Genomic DNA, 21,683 nt, shown 5'->3' with positions numbered 1-21,683 from the left:
AAACAGGAAGACACGGCGGCGGCGGCGGCGTAGGCGGCTCTGCCCCCGCCCCTGCCCCAGCGCTGCCCGGCGCCCCCCGCCGCCGCTGTGCCCCGCCCGCCCGAGCGGGCGACACCTGGCGGCACCTCGGGGCACTGCCGCGGCACCTGCCCCAGCCCGCGCCCACCGAGCCCCGGGTGGGTCCCGTTCAATGCCTCGGAGCTGTGTCCTTGTTATTGCAACAGATCTGTCTTGAACTCTGCAGTTCTTGCTAGTCCGGAGCGTCCCATGAGTTACGCTGGCGTCCCCCTGGCCTGCAACCTCAAACCGCGGGGGCTTTCTAAATCACACCAGTAGTTTGTGACAGGGGAAGTCCCTCCGTGATACCGTGTGAACATACGCTCCAACCCAAATGTGAGTAATTCTTTACAGCAAGAAAATTGCCTTTCTGGGTGAGCAGGATAAGCAGAGTGTTTAAATATACTTCTTTCAAAGAACTCTGGTTAATCTTCTGAACAAATCATTTCAGAGAATAACAGCAGTAACAATCCATTTTAGTATCAAAATAGCAAGAATGTATTTTAAACCAACTGTTTTTTCTGTCCCAGGAAATGGCCAGCCTACCTCCTTTTTTAAATACTATTTTTATAACACCCGGTGGCCTGGATTCGAGATGGAGTTAATATTTTTCTCCATGACGCAGTAGGCAGAACATGCTGAAACTTTATGAACCCAGAAGTGTATTCTCTATGATAAACAAAAACAAACTAAAAAAAAATCTCTTAAGAGCTCTGCAACTCATATGGCTTTTACCATCTGGCACACAGTCCTGGCACACTGTAAATCTTTGCAAGTGGTATCTCCTTTACAGACTGTAATGCATAAAACCCATATGCCAGGGGCTCGTAGAGGCCAGTCCCTCAAGTTGCAGGCATCACATAGTGGTGTGAGAAGACAAAACATTTGTGATATTTCAAATAAAAAAAAAAAAATCACCTCCATACCATAACAGTATGGACACCGACAGTGAGGCAACTTTTGGTCATGATTCCTTTCTTTAGAAATGTCACCAATCACACTTAACACAGCTGGGAGTTGAGCAAAGGCAAAACAGGAGAGGGGGATTGAATGTTGAGTGCTTCAAAGACAAATCCAGAGTTATCTCTGGAAAAAATTAAAACAACTCACACTGAGACATTTAGTAATACAAGATACCAAGGTTACATTTGATGAATACCAACCCTAATGACAAATATACTCCGTGTAAATCTGAGCTCCATGACTTTTGGCAAGGATATAAGCCAGCAGCTCAAAAGTCCTGGCACAGAATATCAACATGCCCATAAATTTCTGCAGGCACAAATACATCTGTTAAATCATTCCTTCATGCTTCCCTTCAATATATAAAGTCATAAGTGTTGACCACTTCATCCCCTAACTCTGCCATAGGCCATACCTGACCTGAGCAGCATGAAGGGACTGGAGCCCTGAGGAAGCTCTGAACAGGTTCCCTAAAGTGGTGTGTCTCTTGTCCAGCATCTAAAATGACACTGAAAAGCCCAAGGACCTTAAAAACTTAGATTACTCTGAATAAGGACTGTCCTCATGGACTACTACTAGATCTAGCTCTCTAGACTCAGAATCTTTTCAATCTGCTAAACTGAGGCTAATGAAGATATGGGATGTCTGCATCTTGCCCAGACCTTGTTTGCTTTCTCTGAGGAGTCATCACCATTTCTGACCTGAACTGGAGAAGCATTAGAAATGTAGTAGATTAATCACAAATTATTTTATTGTTTACTCTATTTATGGGGGAATTTTTCCCAAATGTTGAAGTCACACAGCGGCTCTTTCTGACAGCACCACTGATGAAGGAACATCCTGTTAGACTGCTGCTGCTGTGTCTAGATTATCCTGGAAGGTGGAGGTTGAGCAAGGGGGCTTCTACACAAAGCATCAGCCTAATATCTATAGGGACCCAGAGGGTTGCACAACTTAAAGAGCATGTTCAGGGTGAGGTATAGTAAGAAAAAAAATAGTCTAATCTGGAAAAACAGTGTTTCTTCTCTAGTCATATATCCACTACAAATTTACAATTAGTTATATCTTTATTCTTAGATAATTAGATAACTTGATCTCTCCTTTGCATAAATGTAAAATGCTTTTAGAATTCCTACCATAATAACACCAGCAGCAACTTCCATAGCCATTCATGGCCTTTTTGTCTGACTAAGGCCTGTACCAAAGGAAGTGGAAGAAAGCACGTCTTCTTCATGTGACATCCAGTGACATTTATACCAATGTGTATTCTCCACTGTTTGCAATATTCAAGTACAGAAACTCTGCCGAGATTTTAGTACTGTTGTAATATTTTTATTGAAAGAATAAAAAGATTTTTAAATAGATAAAGAGATTTTTAATTTGATAAAACACTAAAAGTTGTCTGGTTGTAAATGTAATGTTTTGATAATAATAAAAGAATTTGAGTTTGGTTATGGTATATTATTTTTTGTACTCTTAAATTAATAACTACTATTCTATTATAGTGATTGATTCTTCTTACCATAGCAGTTGCAAACTCTGACATAGGTTAAGACTTCGCTGTACTAAGAACTGTACCATGGAAAAAAAGTTAAAAAAAAAAAATTTCCCAAATCCTTTAAATTTAAGGGTACATACAGCAAGTCCCTTGTAGTAGAGGGGTTACAAACTGAGAAGTTCAAGAAACAGTAAAGCTAGTTAGATCAACGTGATGGATTGACAGACATTGAGAGAGTCTAGCTGCTCTCAAGAGATTTGCACAAAATTTTGCACAGGAGAATTTTAAGGAAGGGTTTACAGGCAGATGGTATGGTAACTTTGCATAGGTTCGCAGGTAGAACCTATGGCCTTCTCACTATGTGAAAAGCAGACGTGGAAAGCCATATTCCAAAATGCTAACAGGTGGATGATAGATGCTAGAATCTCAATGCTACAGGAAGCGGAGGCAAGATCTTAAACCTGATCCACAGAGATGAGTAGGAGAAACAATGTGGAAGGAAGCCTGAGTGGGAAGAGCAGGACACTGCCCTGTAGGGGTTGAAGAACAGGGAGGCCGTGTGTTGATGCACAGAAAGGGATGAGTCTGTCAAAGACAAGAATGAGAAAATCAGTCTTTCCAGCAGAATTTTCAATGAATCTCCTTCCTTTTGTCAAGTTTAGAGAGGAAAAAAGACATAATTTTGAGATATAGCAGGCATTTCACCAGGTAGAAAGAAACTGCATATTGCAGACTCTATAATAGAAAAAATTGTGGAATTTAAGCACAGCACTACAGCACAGCTCCAGAGAAGCCTGAGTAATATTAGAGGAACATGTGATGTTGAGGAAAATGGTGTTACTTCTTGTAAAGGAAAAACATTCTGGGTAAGGATGGAGGATTACATCTGAGCCTGAATATGAGAAGGTTTTAAGAGTTTTTTTGGGAGTATGATAAGTGGAATCTCTTTTTCTGTTAAGCTTTGAATTACTATTTCTGTTATAAATAGGAAAATATATGTATCAATATAAGTCTTGACAGTAATATCTACCAATGATAGACAGCACCGTGGTAAAGTGAGTGACTGAAAACAGGGACAATAGCTGAGGAAGTAAGAGGAGGTAAATATGATTATGGAACTTATGTTCAACAAATGTAGCAGAAACTACAGCGAAAAAATATTCTATATATCCCTTGTCATTAAAAATTATTAAACAAGAAAAGTGAATAAAAACCCCAGTCAGAGTTGGCTAAGAAATTTCACATTATCAGCATTTTCTACTGAAGTGAGGAAACCAAAGGCTGTCTATTCAACCTTTTTAGGCATCTTGGTTAAGTTCGGTTTCATGATGAATTTAAGCTGATCTAAAAGCAATCTGATGCTGAGATGTGTGGTCCAGCTTTCAATACATCTCAGCTGCTTCTTTTCTATTATTAAAGTAAACAAATTTAAAGTTAACCCTGGAAGAACATCACAAGTTTTAAGCAACATCAGTGGATTGACCTGATCTTCCCATGCCTGAAAAGGTCACTATAGCTGATGTCATAGAGAGGGCAGAAATGATCTGTTCGGGGGGGGGATGGAGAGGGGAAAGACAGTATTAGATCAGGGTAACAGTATTCGGTCAACTTTAAAACAGTGATACCAGAGGGTGAAAGCTGGTGTCAAAGGCAGATGCTCTGAATGATGATTAGGAGTCTCTAGGTTTTCCAGGCTTTGTGCGTTTCTCTCTGTTCTTCAATGGTTTTACAGTAAAGGAAATGTCTATATAAAAAGATAAGAAAAATGTCATATTCCATGAATTACCATTTTTCATGGGAAAAAAAATTACCAGAGATTTTCTTTCACATTTGCATTCATTTTAGCCCTTGCATTCCACAGAAATGCAGATTTATTTTATATTAATTACATATTTCAGATTGCTGGGAATTCAAAGCTGTAGCAAATTTTCACTTTTGAGGAATTTCTCTATCCTTTTTTTATTTGCAGATTTAGAAAAATACAGTATCATAGTCTGAACAATTCAATTTGTTTTGTTTTTCCAAAGTATCATAAAAAATTCAAGAAGTTGTTCATGTCATCTGTGTTCTAGTTTTTGTTTCATCATCGGTGTTTTTCCCCATAAATAACTTGGAGCTTGTGCCTAATAGAGTGATCGTGCAAAAGAAACAAAAAACAAAAACAAGACAACAAAAAAAATTCCTATTATGTAGCAAATAAAAGCTTGGCAGGATATTGTTGCAAAAACTCTGCAGTTATTCTATCACAAATGTAAAATAAATAAATAAATAAATACAGTTCCAGCACATGTTCTATGGGAATATTTAGCAATTGAAATTTACTGACATATAAGTTTGCTGAACTTAAAAAATGCAAGCTTGAACTCGCAGAAGTAGACTTTAGACCATTCATTATTTTATTAATACCTGTTTGCATGCTTATCCAATATGTAACATGAATAATGCGTTATTTATTATGCTTACTCAATTAAGCAAACCAGGTCATAGTTTAGATATCTAATAATGATACCTGAGCAAATTAAAAGAGCATTTAAAAATGCATTGCATGCATCCCATTGTGGATAATCTGGGGAGGGCACTGTTATCTGTTATGGATAAATCTCAAGGAAAAAAAAAAATTTGTCATTTGAATTAAATGTTTATCTCCAGCAAAATCACACTGAGCTCATTTTAGTTACATCCCTAAATGCCAGTGAGGAAAAGCATTGTCCTTTTAAACATATTTTATCAGCCTTGATTTGCTCTCTAATCTTAATTCCTTTTCCTCCACCTTTTCCCCACATTTACTGCTACATTTCTATTTTTAACTATTGGGATCTAAAGTATGTTGCCCATAGTTTTCATTTTGATTTTATATCACATGGTATCTTTCATATCAACATGTCTTAACCCTGTGAAGGTTCCAGGAGAACCATGACATCATAAAATAGGCTATCTAAATTTAGAAATAGGAAATCAAGTGGCAAAAAAAACTTGAGAAAGTAAACAAGGGCTTCCATCGCAGTAATTGCCCCAAAAATTGTGCAACATATCCATTCTTAATGAAACAATATGCTGAACAGGTCTGTTCTAATGATACGAGTGTACATAATATCTTCCCTATTTTAGGAATCCATGCAATATCTAAAAAAAGATGTTCAGAAATCAAACAAATAGAGTATGTACCTCTAAACTATGCAATTATAAAGACAAATTAAAATAGAAGTGCTGAAACAATTCAAACTTACAACAAAATTTATTAAAGCAATTAATATATTCAGACAATACAAGCAACATTGTTTCGAATTCTGTGCAGAATAAGAACTATTAAAGAGCAAAACCAAAAAAAGCAAGATCATACTTGTCATGAGCTGAAACGAGGCATTGATGCACCTCCGGCTTTGCCTTTGCTGTTGTGATTCTTTTAGCAGTTCTGGTGGTACAAAAGAGACTGTTAGACATCAGCTCATAATTTCTGCCCCATTTTATCTGGGAGCCTAGCTCCCATTTCCAGAGGCCCATATTTATCCTTAAAGGCCTCCTGTTCAGGAGAGTTAACTTTAAGCATGTGCTTGATCACTTTCTTGAATTAAAACCTAGAAAATCGACTTTGTTAGTGCAATTTATAATAGACTCTGTGGGCAGAGTAGTTTTAATCATATTAGTAGAAACAATCCACCTTGATGCTTTTATTCTTTTTAATAATTGATATTCTTATCTAGCAGTTTCACAATCCTACATTAAATGTGAAGATTTTCTACTGAGACTGTATAAAATAGCCCTTCTGAAAGATATGGGAAAGGAAACGCCCCAACAATATGTTTACTGAAACTATGCTGATTCTGCTCTGACAATCATCAAAGAAAATGAGATACAGTTACTTTCTTATTTCTTATAACTTTAGTTATTACTGAGGTTGAAGTAGTTCTTCCTCCTATAAACCTTCATTTGCTTATTTACATGAAATCAATAGCTAACAAAAAAGAAGACTTTTTATTTTCAGGGGACATTCATTTTCATGTAATGCATATGATATGATTCTTGAGGCTGTCCTGTGCAGGCCTAGGAGCTGGACTTTGACAATCCAAGTAGATCTCTTCCAACTCAGAATATTCTGTGATTCTGTAATACTTGACCAACTCTATTAGAGTAAAATGATCTATCTATCAATAGAATTAGCTCTATTACCTAGAACTTATGATATATGGTAGGATATAGAATAGCTATACTATGATACAGGATGTTGTTTAAGCAGTGCCTGTATTACTTGAAAAGACTAAGGGTTCATCTAAATATAAAGTAATCTGATGAAATTATTTCTTTGGTCTCCAAGATTCTGGTCACTTCATTATGCTCAATCCTTTAAAACTTAAGAAAAATTACATCCTTTCAACAATATATAAAAAATACACTTCTCTTTTTAAAGAAATTGTCTGTCAAAGTTTGCAAAAAACAGCAAATCATCATACTCCATCCACTGTATCTATTGCTAAATTTGGCTCTTTTCTACTTATTCAAATGTGAGGAATATTTCTAGGGGCCTACATTTTATAGAGTTGACATGCCAAAAGTTCACTGACCACACTGTCATTTTCATAATAGCTTTGTTTGCTAGTTAGTTGTTTCTGAGTGCACTTATTCAAAAGGATTTTGAAGCTGCTGATGTGTTGTATTTGGTTCTTTTGAAATGCTGAAAACAGTGTCTTATTATGTTTAGCTTTTAGCTTACCTTTGTAACCAGTTCTAATTGTTTAATTTACTCATGCTCTTTTAAGGTGGACAGCATAAAAATCCTCTCTTTTCAAATTACCTGAAGATTATCCTTCAGTCAACTGTCATTACATCAAATTAGTAAATAAACAGCTTTTTCATTGCAACTAAAATTACAGCTGTGAGGTTAATGTACTCAGGTGGAACTTTAGAGTTCAGGTCTTGGCCAAGGGTTCCCTGCCCAGCATCGGGCAGGACTCTCCATCTTCTTGCACCTAAGTTTATCCTTTATAAAACAGGAAAAAAATAACTCATCTCTTCTTTCCCACCTTTGCTCATTACTGGGATTTTATGCAATGAGGATCAAACGATTTCACTAATTATACAATTAGAAGCATAATTTGTTAACAAATTTAACAGAGTCATAATTTTAAGAATAACAGTAGTCCCACTGAGATGGTCCCTATTTGGCCTGTCTTTTCAAGGTCATTAGGACTAGTCACAAAGTGTAAGGACTACTGTAGTATTTTTGCAATCAGATTTCCTTTTTGCTATTAAATTGCATTTTTGCTCCCGTTTTTAAGAAAGACTTAGAGACAGCTCCTGACTTAGTCAGCATGATAATGATCAAGATACAACAAAAAGAAACTTTATTTCCCTTTGTATCATGACATTCTGAATCCAGGCTGAAGGTTAGATCTAGCCTACCTTTTTATGACACTGAAAATGATGTGTGTTTATCTCTAAATATCAGGTGCACTTTTCTTCATATGTCAGTTAGACTTAATTCTGTTGTTAAAAGATTTGGCTGTTTGTGACTATTAAAAACAGTTTGCAAGGGATATTGTTGGCCTTGGCTGAGTTTTGCATTTTATCTGTATCCCTTTTTAAACCTCTGCATTTTCCATGTCACATGAATTGTCAAGGGTCATCTTTCAGAATCATGAACAACAGCCTTCACTACAAGCATACAGAGTATACCTATCTTCCCAATATGCTGTTTATGTTTTATATATTTGCTTAATATTTACTTAATTGCACATAAAAGAAAATAATATCTGCATGTTACAACGATGAAAATAGACTATAAAATCATCACAGAAATGGAAGTAGAATGACAGAATTTTCTTAATATGTTCACATCAGCAGCAAAATGTAGCAATAACCTAAATTAAATATTCCCAGACCTAAAATTTCCAAATAAAGGACTCCAAATAAACTCAGGCTGTTCAACATTTCTCATTTTAAAGTAACATGCCTTGTAGGAGAACAATTAATTTAACCTATTTTAGTTTGGACAGAAAATGAATTCTGATTTGCAGACACCTTCTCAGTAATTTCTATTCTTAGCAACAGACGAAATTCTGAGTACCTCTCTGCCTTACGTTATCTGATACCTAATGTTTCTCAGCAGGTTTTGGGGGGATGGGTTGAATTCTCACAGGAAGAGACCATGGGTATGCAAATATTTGCTCCACCTATAATACAGTAAGTTTCTTTTAGAAAAGAAGTGTCTAAAATTAAAAGAGTGTCTTTCTTTTTAATTGAGATAAACTAGCCCTACCGCTTGATTTGAATTCATGAATTTCTACTTTGAAAATATGCACTGTCTGCATTTGTATTTTGTTTAAATAAGATTTAAACTGATTCTTCTGATTCTTCTCCTACTCACATTGGTTGTAAAACACTTAAAATGAAAAATAATCGCGTGTTATTCTGATAAAATACCTGTGTGTCTCTGTGTTTACATGAGTATATTTTACATGTATATACACATATTTCCAAGAAAGAAGTAACTACAAACTAGGCTCAAAAGATTTCTCCAAGCCTTTTACTTTCTAATATGTCATACCCTTGGTAGAGAGAGACTTCTCAGTCTTTGAATATCTAAACCAATATCTGTCAGCATCGAGTATGAAATTAACACCAGTTATGAATACAACCTTCCCACTAGGTAGTCATTAGAAAGCTGTTCTTTCTGATTCCTGTGTAAATATCTAGGTTAGATTCCTAATAAAAATTCTGTGAACTTTAGCTGAAACAAAAATAACAGAACTATTTGAGGTTTGTTACAGTCACTTCTATATCCAGTTGACCTTGTCCCAATTTAGCTTTGTTTCCTTTTTCTGTATGGCTTCTGGGAAATTGCTTTAAAAACAAAATCTACTCAGAGGGTCAAATCCCAAACATCTTACTCTGATAAAACTTCTATCTAGTTCTGACTTGCAAACAATTGTCTTTGCTCTCCTCATTTTTTTCAGAATCAGAGCCAAATCACTGCTAAGGCAATGAGAATCTAGAACAAATTAGGATATAGTGAAAACAGTTAATTTGTGCCAAATAAAGATTCATAAAAGTGTTAAAAAATTACTACCATTTCAAGCATACAGGAATCTTAATAGTAAATAATGGTTGTATATTTAATGTTAAGAATTCGGGGGTGGGGGGGGCTAAGATGTGGTAAAAGTAGTAAACTAACTTTAACTGAGAAGCTAATATTAGCTTCAGCAAGGTATTTTCATTTCAGACCATACACTAAGGACTAGACCATGCCTTTAAAAAACACATACAGAGCACTTTTTCCAGGTTTTCATCCTGAGATGAGAGGGGAAGAAAGGGGTAGTGCACATGTTGCTTCACTCCTCCACGGGAGAAGGTTACATTGTCCAGTTTTTAGCATTGCACTGGGCTGTAAAACAAGACCAACACAGCTATCTGTCTCTGTCCCTTTGTGCCCCATAGTGGGAGCATGTACTGCTTGTGTTACCTACCCAGTAACACTGTGAAAGTCACTGTTTTCTTAGTTTCTTGATCTTCCTCAGTATCTATTATTATTATCTTAGCCTCTTTGTAAAGAGCTTTAAAATGTTTAACAAAAATGCTACATTGTTTATATTCACTTTTAATTGAAACAATATGAAACGGAGGATCACTGGTAATTTTTACAGGTTTTGCTTTTAAATAATATAGACTGACAGTCTGCTCAATGATGATCAAGTATGTATCAGCAAAGTTTAAATTTCTGTCCATGCTTCTCAAATATGCTAAAAATTTATATTCTGCTCTGGTGAGCTAAAAGAATCTCAAAATTTAAATCTCTAAGATCTCATAAATCAGAGTTTGCCCCAGGACATAATATACATTTGTTGTGAAATACCGTAATAAAAAATCGGAAGACTTAATTTGTAGCCACCATTGCATTGTGAGCATTTCGCAAGCAGAAGATAGACTTCCAACTGATAATTTCCACATAAACTCTTGTGATCATGTAAGTGGTCACAATAGCCGAGCACAAATGCTCATGTGTGCAGTCCTGGCCCCTGTAAGTGTTGCAATACTCCATTAATGCTGTTGATTGCTGACCCTCAAATGCTGCTACTCAGTATTCTGTCAGTGGCTAAGGACAGACTTTTCATAGCCTGATGAAGCCACAGCAAATGAAGTACTCCCCAATGCAGACCTGAGCTGCGCTGACCTCCACAGTTGCAAAGGTAGACTGTACAAACTCGCTGGCTGTCCCCGGCCTTTTCTCAAATCATCTGGATGGTATGGTACAAAAAAAATTTCCAAGGATCGCATAATGCTCTGTGAAAGCCATACTTTGCAAACCTTTTTTCTGTCTCCTGTTGTTTTTACCAGAAACACAGAGGGAAATATAGCTTTTGCATCCTTCTCACTTTACCTAGAGTAGTAAATTCCTAAGTCTAATAGAAATGGCCACAGGATTAAGACAAGAAGGATCTGTGGGCCAGCATGTAATGCTCATCTATTCTGATGTTTGTTTCTTCTAGTAGTATAGCTGTTGATGTTGTGTGGGACTACCAACAAATACTGGACTGGATGTTATCCCTACTGAAGTAAATGTAATACTCCCATAATGAGAGCAGGTGCCAAGAACTTGTGAAACAGGTGCTACAAAACATATAGCTAAATTTGGAAGAGGTTTTTGGATACCACCTACATGGCAGACCATACAGTATTGATTTCAAACTCTTCAAACATTCATCTTGTGGAAACCCCCCACAAAAAAATATTTTGAAAGGAAGTCTGCAGCAGGATGGATACACAGTTAGAAAAATATGGCAACAATTTCATAAGATTATACACTACTAGATGAACAATAAACCACCTATTCAGGATATAGACTTCTATATTTTTCATTTTATGACTAGAAAAAGATATGGAAGAAAAACATTGGCATACTTAGAATTTTGAAAAATTACCATTTTGAGTAGCCAGTAGGATACAGATTGTTCCCAAGAGCATCGTGAGTTCTAACATCCTTTAGAGAACACAATGGATTAACCTTAGAATGTATGTCATAGGTAAATGAGGGTCTGTTAACTGAAGTAGTAGTCTGTAAAGCAATCAGATATGCTTGATTTCAAATAAAAATGGTCTTAAAAGAATGCTAAAGCAGCAAAATGATAAAATGTCATGATTAAAATAACTTTGATTTGACCTACTTGAACATATGCACGCTAACAGTCCTGTTCTACGGTACACAAAAGTTCCTGGCAAAGTAAAGCTTTTTCAGGTCTCACTTTGGTAAAGCTAAGTAAAAGAGAACATTTCTTTCTTTCTGTCTCTCTTTTGCTTCATCCACTATCTATCAGAAACTCTAAATGGTGGAGAAGAATATGGCATAAATTAGGCCTATAAATTAGCCAAACAAAGGTTAGACAATATCTTATGTGCACAAAATTAATGACACCCACTTAAAGAGTTTAGTCAGAAAGTGAAAATGAGAAGTTTTGAGACTTTTATCAGTAAGTCTTCAACAAACTCTACTGACAATATAGAAATTAGGTTCTCAAAGGTTTACAGTTAGGACAATTCTGCCTGGATGTTCCTTAGATTGGTATATTCCTCTGTCTTATTTCAGGACTGTTCCTTCTGTCTTTCAGAATAATCTTGATGGCATTGGTAGAGCTTTACAGAACATTGATTTTTGAGAAGAGGACTGAACCTGAACATTTACACAGATACTTGTTTTCCTTTCATTCTTTATTTTTCTTTTGAATTTAAGTTAAAATATAAAATCTACTTGGAAGAGAGGATACATGTAGAAAATTTGTTGACATTGGCAAAGCTATAAGCAACTGTAATGAAAAGAACTATGCAATGTTAACTTTGAATACTAGTACTAATTCCACCTAAAATACATCAATTTCAATATTATTTACTCCATAATGGAAACATATGTTGGAATTAAGGCTTTTACATTTATGGAATGTTATAATATATTCTCAATTATTATTTATTCATGCAATTAATTTTAAAAACTGTAAGGATAAAATTCTTCCCCAAATAAGTAAAGGAAGGTCAATTCCAATGGTAAGTTTGACCCAGTATGCTCACTACTACTTCTGCAACAGTCTTTTTGAAAATGCAGTCTTGAAGGGTGGAAAGAAAGGAGAAGAATGAAAAAAGACCACAAGGTCTGACACTATGAATTCTTTGTTTCTCTCCTCTGGCTTGTTTAAGGACTCTTTCCTCATTCTTAGGAGTGCATTCCCCAGAAATTAAGTAAAATCATTCCCTATTTTGATTACCAGAGCACAGAGGGAACCAAGCCAAGGTATGTTCCCATTCTGCACTGACTTACAAAGCAAGTCTTAATTCTTGATGGAGTCAACTGCTCCCAGAGGCATGTAGCAGTACCATAAATATTTCAAATACCAACTGTATGCTGGGAAGCTCCAGGAGGCATTGGGGTCTCAGTGGAACAAGATGCCTCCCCTGGGAAGTCATGAGGTTGTGTAATGCTGAACTGTGCTTACGAGGATAACCAAGCTTCCTGTGTTGCTTATTAAAACTTAGATTACTTTTTCCTTTTAAATCTACATTTGTGGTTTCTTATTAACTGTTCCTTTAGCATATTATCAAAGTCTGATGATACAAAGTCCAGTGTGTGCACTCCTTTTCTTTTAGTCTAGTTTCCCCAGGAATGTAGCTTGCAACTATAGCATGTGTAAGCCTTTGTGTCATTTATCTACTCACCGTAAGTAAATTTGTTAGCTGCTTTTGCCCAAATTCAACAGGGAGCTAGAAGACTCATTTGTATACATCTCCCGCAAGTCCTGTAAAAATAACTGGATTCAGAGCTTGGGGTGATACAGACATTGTTGTCCTGGTAGCAAAGGCTGCAGTGTGAGTGAAATCATGGTTAGGCATAAGGGAATCCACACAGAAATTCACCCTCAGATACAAACGACACAAAATTACGCTTCATTAATTCCACTCCTTATGGAACTACTTGATTTAGGTAATGTATCTACACTGGAAAATCAGATGGAAGTAATATCTTTGTTAATTTATGGATCATTAACAATTTTGTATATTAATACATATAAGTATAGCAAGTCATATCAATTGCCTGATCGAGCTCCCATCAACATCAAAGGAATCTTCCCACTGAGTTAAGTGGGATTTGGACCAGGCCCATGCATAGTATTATCCATCATAAACATTTATAAAAGAAACATTAAAACATAATTATTTTGTAAAATACTCACAAGCAGAAACAAAAGAAATATTTTAATTCAGTTTTAAATGCCATGGTAGACTTAATTTATACAAACAGCAGCATAAAAGGAATATACAAATTCATATTCATAAAGGCATAAATGAGTGTACCATGAGTGCAAGTAATGTTCACTTCCTTCACTATTCCTGCAACTTTATTATATTTTGGAAATAAAAGTTTCCATTAAGCTACATCTTGTTCAGTTACACTCTCTTACAGAGGTGGTTTTCATTGATGTGCAAGATGGCCAAAGTTATTCTGCTGGATGGAAAATTAATGTATATGAGGTATGGGATACGCTGACTCCTTTTTTTAAAACATCTATATAAATTAACATGAAAATTTTCAGAAGACTTGGCTTTCGTGGATTCATGGAAGTCCTACAGAGGCTTTGGTAAATGCCTCCATTGAGGAAATATTTCATATCCTCCAGTAGACTGCTATTCCACCCAAGAGAGCATTCACATTTGGAACTTAAGTTAAAGCTCAGCTAAGAAGCCATTAACTGTCCAGATTAATCCTGTACAGGAAAATCCTACATGGGGAAATGGAAATTCCATGGCAAACTCTTAGCAGAGTTTCCACGGTATTGTTCTTGAAGGGAGAAAGAAGAGTTGTGTTCCCACAGAATGATCAGTGGGCTCAGTCCAAGGGGGTCTCACAGGATTCATCAGGATCTAGGAGCAGCAATAAAACTTCTGTGTCTTCTGATTGCATTTTGGATCTCCAACTCCCAAAAATTGTACTATCAAGTTCTCCCTCTCTTGTTGCAACTGTCACAGAAACAAAATTTGGAAGGTAATTGAGATTTATACAGTTTAAATGTGTTCAGGGTAAAGCTAATGTTAGTTAGGAACTTCTACTGGTAGGTCTAAGTCTCTGGTTTTGCTTCTCCTCAAAGGAAATCCTCAGGCCTATGAAAGAGCATTCAAAATAGGAGGAAAGTTGCTGAAAATGAAACACTGTTCCCATCTATAGAATTCATCTTGGACTTACGTTTTTTTGCTACTGGATAGTGGTTTGACTTCTCAAGCCTATATTAAGCTGCTGATCATTGTACCAGCACATATATGTGCTCACCAAATACTTTTTGAAAGGAAAAAAGAAAAAGATTTAAATACAAGTTATAGGATAGTTTTCAGTCCTGGAATGTGCCCTGACTGGATCCTGAATGAATAGCAGGGCAACTGCGTAAGTTAGTCCTTCTCTCCCATATTCCTCTCTTCTTGCCTCCATGAGAAGAAAGCACATACATAGGCCAGACCATAGTACGGTCCCTTCAAGTCCCCTAAATTGGGTAATTGTGGGTACCTGGTAGCACTCAAACAAACCTTGATAGAGCCTATCTTAGGAGACTAGATCCTGATTTCAAATCAATACAAGCCTATTGGGTTTTACACTAAGTCCATTCATCACCTATCCACATTTGAAAATCTAAACTGTGCCTTGTTTAAGTTGGATGGGATGCAGGTTCTTCAGTAGGGTTTCTGAACTTAAGAGCCTTAATTAGCCAGGGCACTTTGGAAAATTTTAGATACCAGTTCTCTGCTAGTGTACTTTTTTCAATCTCATAATGAATCAATTGGTCATTCCCATGCCTGTGATACAACTACAGTCTGTGAATTCTCAGAAGAAAGAAATCTTAAAATTCAATATCCATTAATGACTATATTAATTTTGGTGTTAATTAAATAGGACCAAGAGCAGGCTATATCGTCAATGAAACTGTGACTCTACAGTAAAAAAGCAGACCAAAACACCCACCTGCAATTCCATTTCTTCTGCAAAGATGTATTATTGATAAGAGATCTTTTCTTTCTAAAATCTAGATATATTATTGCTGATTAAAAGAACACTTAGTATATTCTAGTTCAGCGGATTTTGAATTACTACGTATCCACCCTAACAGATCTTTTCCTTCAGAAACTCAAATTATAAATTAAAGGTTTGTAAACTGTCATGCACTGACTGACATTGCTTCCAGCTTGGATATTTTCTTTTTGACACTCGTACTAAAATTGGTAGTTTGACTCCTTGTTTCTTACCTGTTTTTCTCCTACACAGGGCAATTAGTTGCACAAAGTATTTTTGGACGGTGACTTCTTCAGCAAAATGTCTTTGAAATCTTTTTGTGTTCACAACATAAATTATTTAACTTCATTATCCTTAAAATTAAGCATTAATATATTTTCTATACACTGTTTTAGATTACTGCAGTAACCATGCTAACCATGAAAAAAAGGAATAAAAACTTACTGCTACTTCTGTTTATTTCTTGAAATAAAAATAAAGCTGTTTTATTTATTTTTTTTTAAATTTTCCAGACAAGCTCAGCTTGCTAAATGGCATGTATAAAATTATATTAAAAAAAAAAAAAAGACAATTAGGTATTTTGCCTAAAGTGCAAGTATTTGAGATATCTAGTCTGCGAGAAACTCATCAACTGATTGCTGATTTTGCTTGAGACTCAATTAGTTGCGAGAAAAGGCTTCAGGTCACAGAATCACAGAACCACAGAATATGCCAAGTTGGATGGGACTTAACAAGGATCACTGAGTCCAGCTCCTGGTCCTGCACAGGACTATCCCAAAGAGTCACACTATGTGCCTGAGAGTATCATCCAAATGCTTTTTGAACTCTGTCAGGCTTGGTGCTGTGACCACTTCCCTGGGGAGCCTGTTCCAGTGACCAACCATCCTCTGGGTGAAGAACCTTTTTCTAATATCCAACATAAACCTCCCCTGACACAACTTCAGGCCATTCCCTCAGGTCCTGTCACTGGTAACCACAGAGAAGAAATCAGTGCCTGACCCTCCTCTTCCCCTCACAAGGAAGTTTTAGACTGCAATGAGGTGTCACCTCAGTCTCCCCTTCTGCAGGCTGAACAGACCGAGTGACCTCAGCCGCTCCTCATATGGCTTCCCCTCAGAGCCCTTCACTGTCTTTGTTGCCCTCCTTTGGACATTCTCTAACAATTTAACATATTTCTTATATTGTCGTGCCCAAAACTGCACACAATATTCAAGGTGAGGCTGCCCCAAGGCAGAGAAGAGCGGGACAATCCCCTTCCTCAACCAGCTGGTGATGCTTTGCCTGATGCCCCCCCGGACATGATTGGCCCTCCTGGCTGCCAGGGCACTGCTGATTCATACTCAACTTGCCGTCGACCAGGACCCCAGGTCCCTTTCCATGGCACTGTTTTTCGGCATCTCATTCCCCAGTCTGTACGTACATTCAGGGTTGCCCCACCCCAAGTGCAGATGGCACTTTCCCTTGTTGAACTTCATATGGTTCATGACTGCCCAGTCCTCTAGTCCTTCCTGGCCTGTCTGATATGAGGAGAAGCCTTGTCAGTAATACCACTAGGAATCTAATTTTCCATCACCCTCACTTGAATCAATGTGTACCTAAAAACTGAAATATTTTAGAAATGGCAAAGTAATGACTAAATGCTACCAAGATATTTCAGCTTTAGAGAATCAAAAACAAGATTTCCCCAGTCTGGAGGAACTGAGTTCAATTCAATTTTCTGGGTTTTAATCTTGGTGACAAGAAATAAAAATATTCAAATGGCCTTATTGTCTGTGTAATTGGTTTGACAGCTAAACAAAAAAACACCACAAACTGAAAACCAAAAATAAACAGAAAAAAAAACCACCACAAACTCCCCTCAGAGTCTTTGCCCCCCAAGCAAGGTTTTTTTGTGTAATGCAGCAGAAATGAGTGTCACCCTTCAGAGACAAACTCTTTCAGATTGTGTTGAATAATTCATTTTCTGTTTTCTGACTGAATTTCGTAACAGTTGGTTGGCTTGTCAAGAGTCCATGTGATCATGTAGAGCACATTTGGGTACATGTAAAGATGTTCAGCTTTCTCATCTGTGTTGCTGGGGTATGAAAATTTTCTCATTATCCATTAGATTTCCAGCTGACATTTGCTGATGGAGGTGAATGGTCACTGAGGCACAGTATTATCATTGCTGCCATATCTCCTGTGCCTTAAAAGAATTTTATTACTACATTTCCTACAGTTTGCTTTTGTATAAGATGAAGAGACTTGAACTAAAAATGTCATCTGTTGAGCACATATGCTTCTATTTCCATGAATTTGGATAATTTAATTATATTATCTGTTACAAAATGTGCTTCATACAAAAAGTGGTATTTGAAAAAATTATTTTAATTAATGCATGTCATAAAATGTCAAATTTTCCCAGACAGAATATCCTGATTTTGACTGATGTGATATGGGTAAATTAATGCAAAATTATAATTTAGTCTATTAACTACACTTTTGCCAACTGGCAACATTTACTCTCTACCTTTTTCTGTGTTATGTATTTGGTGCCAGTGGATGCTGTATACCAGAACTTAGCTTCAGTCTGTCTTCTGAGCTAGCGTTCTTCATTTACCACTACATCCTTTGCCTACTGCCTCAATTTCTTTACTAAGGTTACACTGTTAGACTGTGCTTCAAATAATTCCAAAAATCTTTGAGTGAACTTACATATACCATAACAGAGTTAATTCAAACAAGAAACAAGCTTTTTTAAATACCAAAAATACAGAAATATTTTTCAGAGTTTTTTCCCCCGAGGTCCAATATAAATTCAGTTTCAATTTCATAGGACTGTGTGATAGAGATAGCTACAATACTATAAAATCTGTAGAAAATCTGTTCTTCTAAATCTGCCTATCAGAAACCTCTTCACACCTCTTCACACTTTCCTATCAAAAGCCTTCTTCCACATTTATGAAAAAAATAAAAAGAAGAGAGAAAAAGAAGAAAGAGATGGGGCCGGGCCAGGCCAGGCCAGGCTGGGCAAGGCAAGGCCAAGCAATTAAAGCTAAGACGCTAAAGACCAAGGGTGACTATTCACAGAAGTGAGAAGTGTCTTACAGCTACAAAGGCAGCTTACAGATAGCTCCCCTAAATGTCCAGGTTCCCTTGCTTTACACAGCATACTTCCCTGCATCTTAGAGAGATTTTGTCTGTATTTATTAATGCTTCCCTAAGGCCAAACTGGAGTTCCAGGTGATTACAGAAGGATTTGCGGGTGTTGTCTCCCAAAGGTCCCAGTACCTGACAGAAGAAACTAGGCAACAGTGGTACCCTGAAATGTGAAGGTAGCTGTACTACCCAAACAGAACAAAATTTCCACGTACCAACTTCCCTGTCACATCTTGCCCATATGATGCAACAATGTCCAGTCCTCCTCTTCCACCACCACCACTCCCTTCCTTCACCAGCACTGCCTCTAAGTGTATTTAAACCAATACAGAGTTTAAACGAACATGGCATTGTGACAGAAAGCAGCCTTTCTTGAAGTTCAGCATTTGCCAGTGGCCCATAGAAATCACTTCCTTTTCTTGTATTAGACTAAGGTTATTTTTATTTGTATTTGCTGATTTTTCGGTCTTTGTATTTGGGATATTTTAACAATAGAGTTTTAACCCTGATATATCCTGAGGGAAAACCTACAAATATATGTAGATTTAGAAACAGCATTTTGACTAATGTTAACACTGGCCACTTCAATGTGACTTTTAAAGACATTGGAGACTTTGTTGTTGTTCTAGCTAATAAAAGGAAAGGAAGTGTTCTGCACACTGTAGCTGCGAAAGAAGCAGAAAAATACATCTAAATGGAGTCCTAATAGTACCAAAGAACCCTTTATCTGACCCCCTTCACCAAACATGCTGACAATTTCTGATTTCCTTTAGGAAAGTCATCAATAACCTGTCATACCTGACAGAAACTGCCAGCACATGTTAGCACTTGAGCTTTCATCCGACTCATCTAAAATACATGCCACAACAAGCGACAACAGTCACTCACACTGTCCCAAATTTTTGAAAAAGCTCATTTTATAGCTCTGGTGCACCTTTGTATTGATTGAAATTAATGAAAGCTCTGAACTACAGAACACAGGAAAGTGACTGAGAGAACAGATAAAAAATAAAATAGTATTTTAGAATGAATAGGAAGTTTTGAAAAAGACAGGATATGTGATTGCTCTGATTTAAACTCCAAACAGTAATTTCAGATGGTTGCAATTTAATCAAATATTTCCATATTAGATATGAAGTGCTTTGTAGTGAGCTCCCAGAAAGTGAAAAAACAGTCCTGTCTGCTTCTGAATGGTCTTAAATACAATGCCTAAGAAGAATCTGAGATCAAGTAAGCACTATTACCCAATGAATATTTTCCCCAGCAGGTTTAAATAGAGAGACACACTTTGGCATTTAAAGGAATATAATTTAAAGGACAACTGTCTAGTTTAACCTTTTACATGTCACGACCGTTAAATGGATGAGACTATTGATAGACAAATGTACAACAGGAAAAGAACAACTGAAAAAACTAACCTCTAATAGCTTATAATATAAGAAACAGTATTAATAACAATATTAATATTAATAACCTCTAGTTCACATTTGAGAACTGCAAATATCCTGATAATATTCTAAATGTTGACTCTTCCTGGGTAAGCAGTCTATTCTACAGTCTATTCTACCCAGTCTATTCCTGGGTAAGCAGTTTATTCTACATATGCTATCAATATTGTCATGGTTACAGTCCACGTAAATTATTAATACATATATACAAAAATTCTAAGACCAGTTAGATTTAGAATGAAACTAAGCATCACAGCCTTTCAGATTGCTTCTGTGCCTATAAAAACAAAAAAGCAAAGGTCAGATAAAAGGAGAAATCATAATCATAATCATAGTTTAATAAAGATACATGTATTTCGTGTAAATAATTATTAGCCAGAACTTTATAGAGTTAATTAGGGCATTTTTACCAGATTCAATAGATGTTCTGTCCTTTAGTTATGTGTGTAAAGTTCTTATAATGGAAAGTTAGCTTCAGTGGGTTTTAGGAGCAAGCCAAATGAAGATTTTGCTATTAAAATATGTTCATCAGACAGTTATGGTTAAACCAAACTCTTTTTGTCACTCATAAGCTTTAAATCTCACTTACTAAAAATTCATTTAAATAGTAAAAAGACAAAGCATGGAATATAAACTGTCTATTTCAATTATTTATGGTGATCTGGAAAAATCAGTTGATACAAAGAGAACAAAAAATGTCCAAGGAGTATTCCTTTTGATAATTTTCACTTTTCTTTGCCTATTTTATAGAAAAAAAATCCTTTTCTTACAATAAATGTAAAATACCAAAGACATTAACATAAGATATTAATATAAATATCCATGTGGACTTGAAATACTGCATAATTACAAATTTTTTAGCTTCAGCTTAAATTAAAATGACTTAAAATTATTTATTGAATAAAATTAGTTATTAATAAATTAAATGATTTATTAAAATACCTTATCTTTTTATATTTTTAAAGTTTAATTGTGTCTCACAATTGTTATATTGAGAATGAATACCAGCAGAATTTTAAAAAATAAAAAAAAGAGTTCATTTGTATATTTTGTTTGTATTCATTCCAAAAGGCTCTCTATAAAACATATGATATGATTCCAATTGCATCACTTAAGCTGAATCAAGGACCTCGCTTTCTTTTTAAAAGGATAAAAAACAAACCAAAAACAAAACAAAGAAACGGGAAAAAAAAACAAAACACCAAAGCTGTAAGTTGAGAGATAAGAAAATGCTATTAAAAAGTAACGTATTGGCACCTTGATCTGATGAAGTTTATATTGGATGACCAAAGAAAGGAAGGTGATTCGAGATGCTTTTGCCCTTGCTTGATTCTGGATATAAAAAATCAATCAGAAGGGGTAGGGAGGATCTGGGCTTTTCTTACATCACACTGTTCTGAATCTCTTTCATGTAAGTCAGGGAAACTGTGAATTGTTGTCCCCTTCCTGATCACCTGCTCATGTTCCTGAGACAGTATCAGTGGTTTTATCCTCATAAAATCTTTTACATGACAACAGGACTGGAACAGCACTCTAATCTCAATGTGAC

The 21,683-nt window shown here is 36.2% G+C and overlaps 1 protein-coding gene across 1 annotated transcript in view; it reads left to right on the top strand.

The window, feature by feature from the left end:
- The first annotated feature begins 213 nt into the window (after positions 1-213).
- CRIM1 (cysteine rich transmembrane BMP regulator 1) overlaps positions 214-21,683 on the top strand; it is a 197,224-nt gene continuing 175,754 nt past the window's right edge. Inside the window, exon 1 of the mRNA XM_032682577.1 lies at positions 214-393. The gene's annotated coding sequence lies outside the window, so the exon portion shown is untranslated. The remainder of the gene's footprint in view (positions 394-21,683) is intronic.

The sequence above is a fragment of the Chiroxiphia lanceolata genome, chromosome 3 (assembly GCF_009829145.1).
Source record: "Chiroxiphia lanceolata isolate bChiLan1 chromosome 3, bChiLan1.pri, whole genome shotgun sequence".
Classification (NCBI taxonomy): Eukaryota; Metazoa; Chordata; class Aves; order Passeriformes; family Pipridae; genus Chiroxiphia; species Chiroxiphia lanceolata.
The sequence above is the reverse complement of the archived record's forward strand: the minus strand, read 5'-3'. Positions and strand labels throughout refer to the sequence as shown.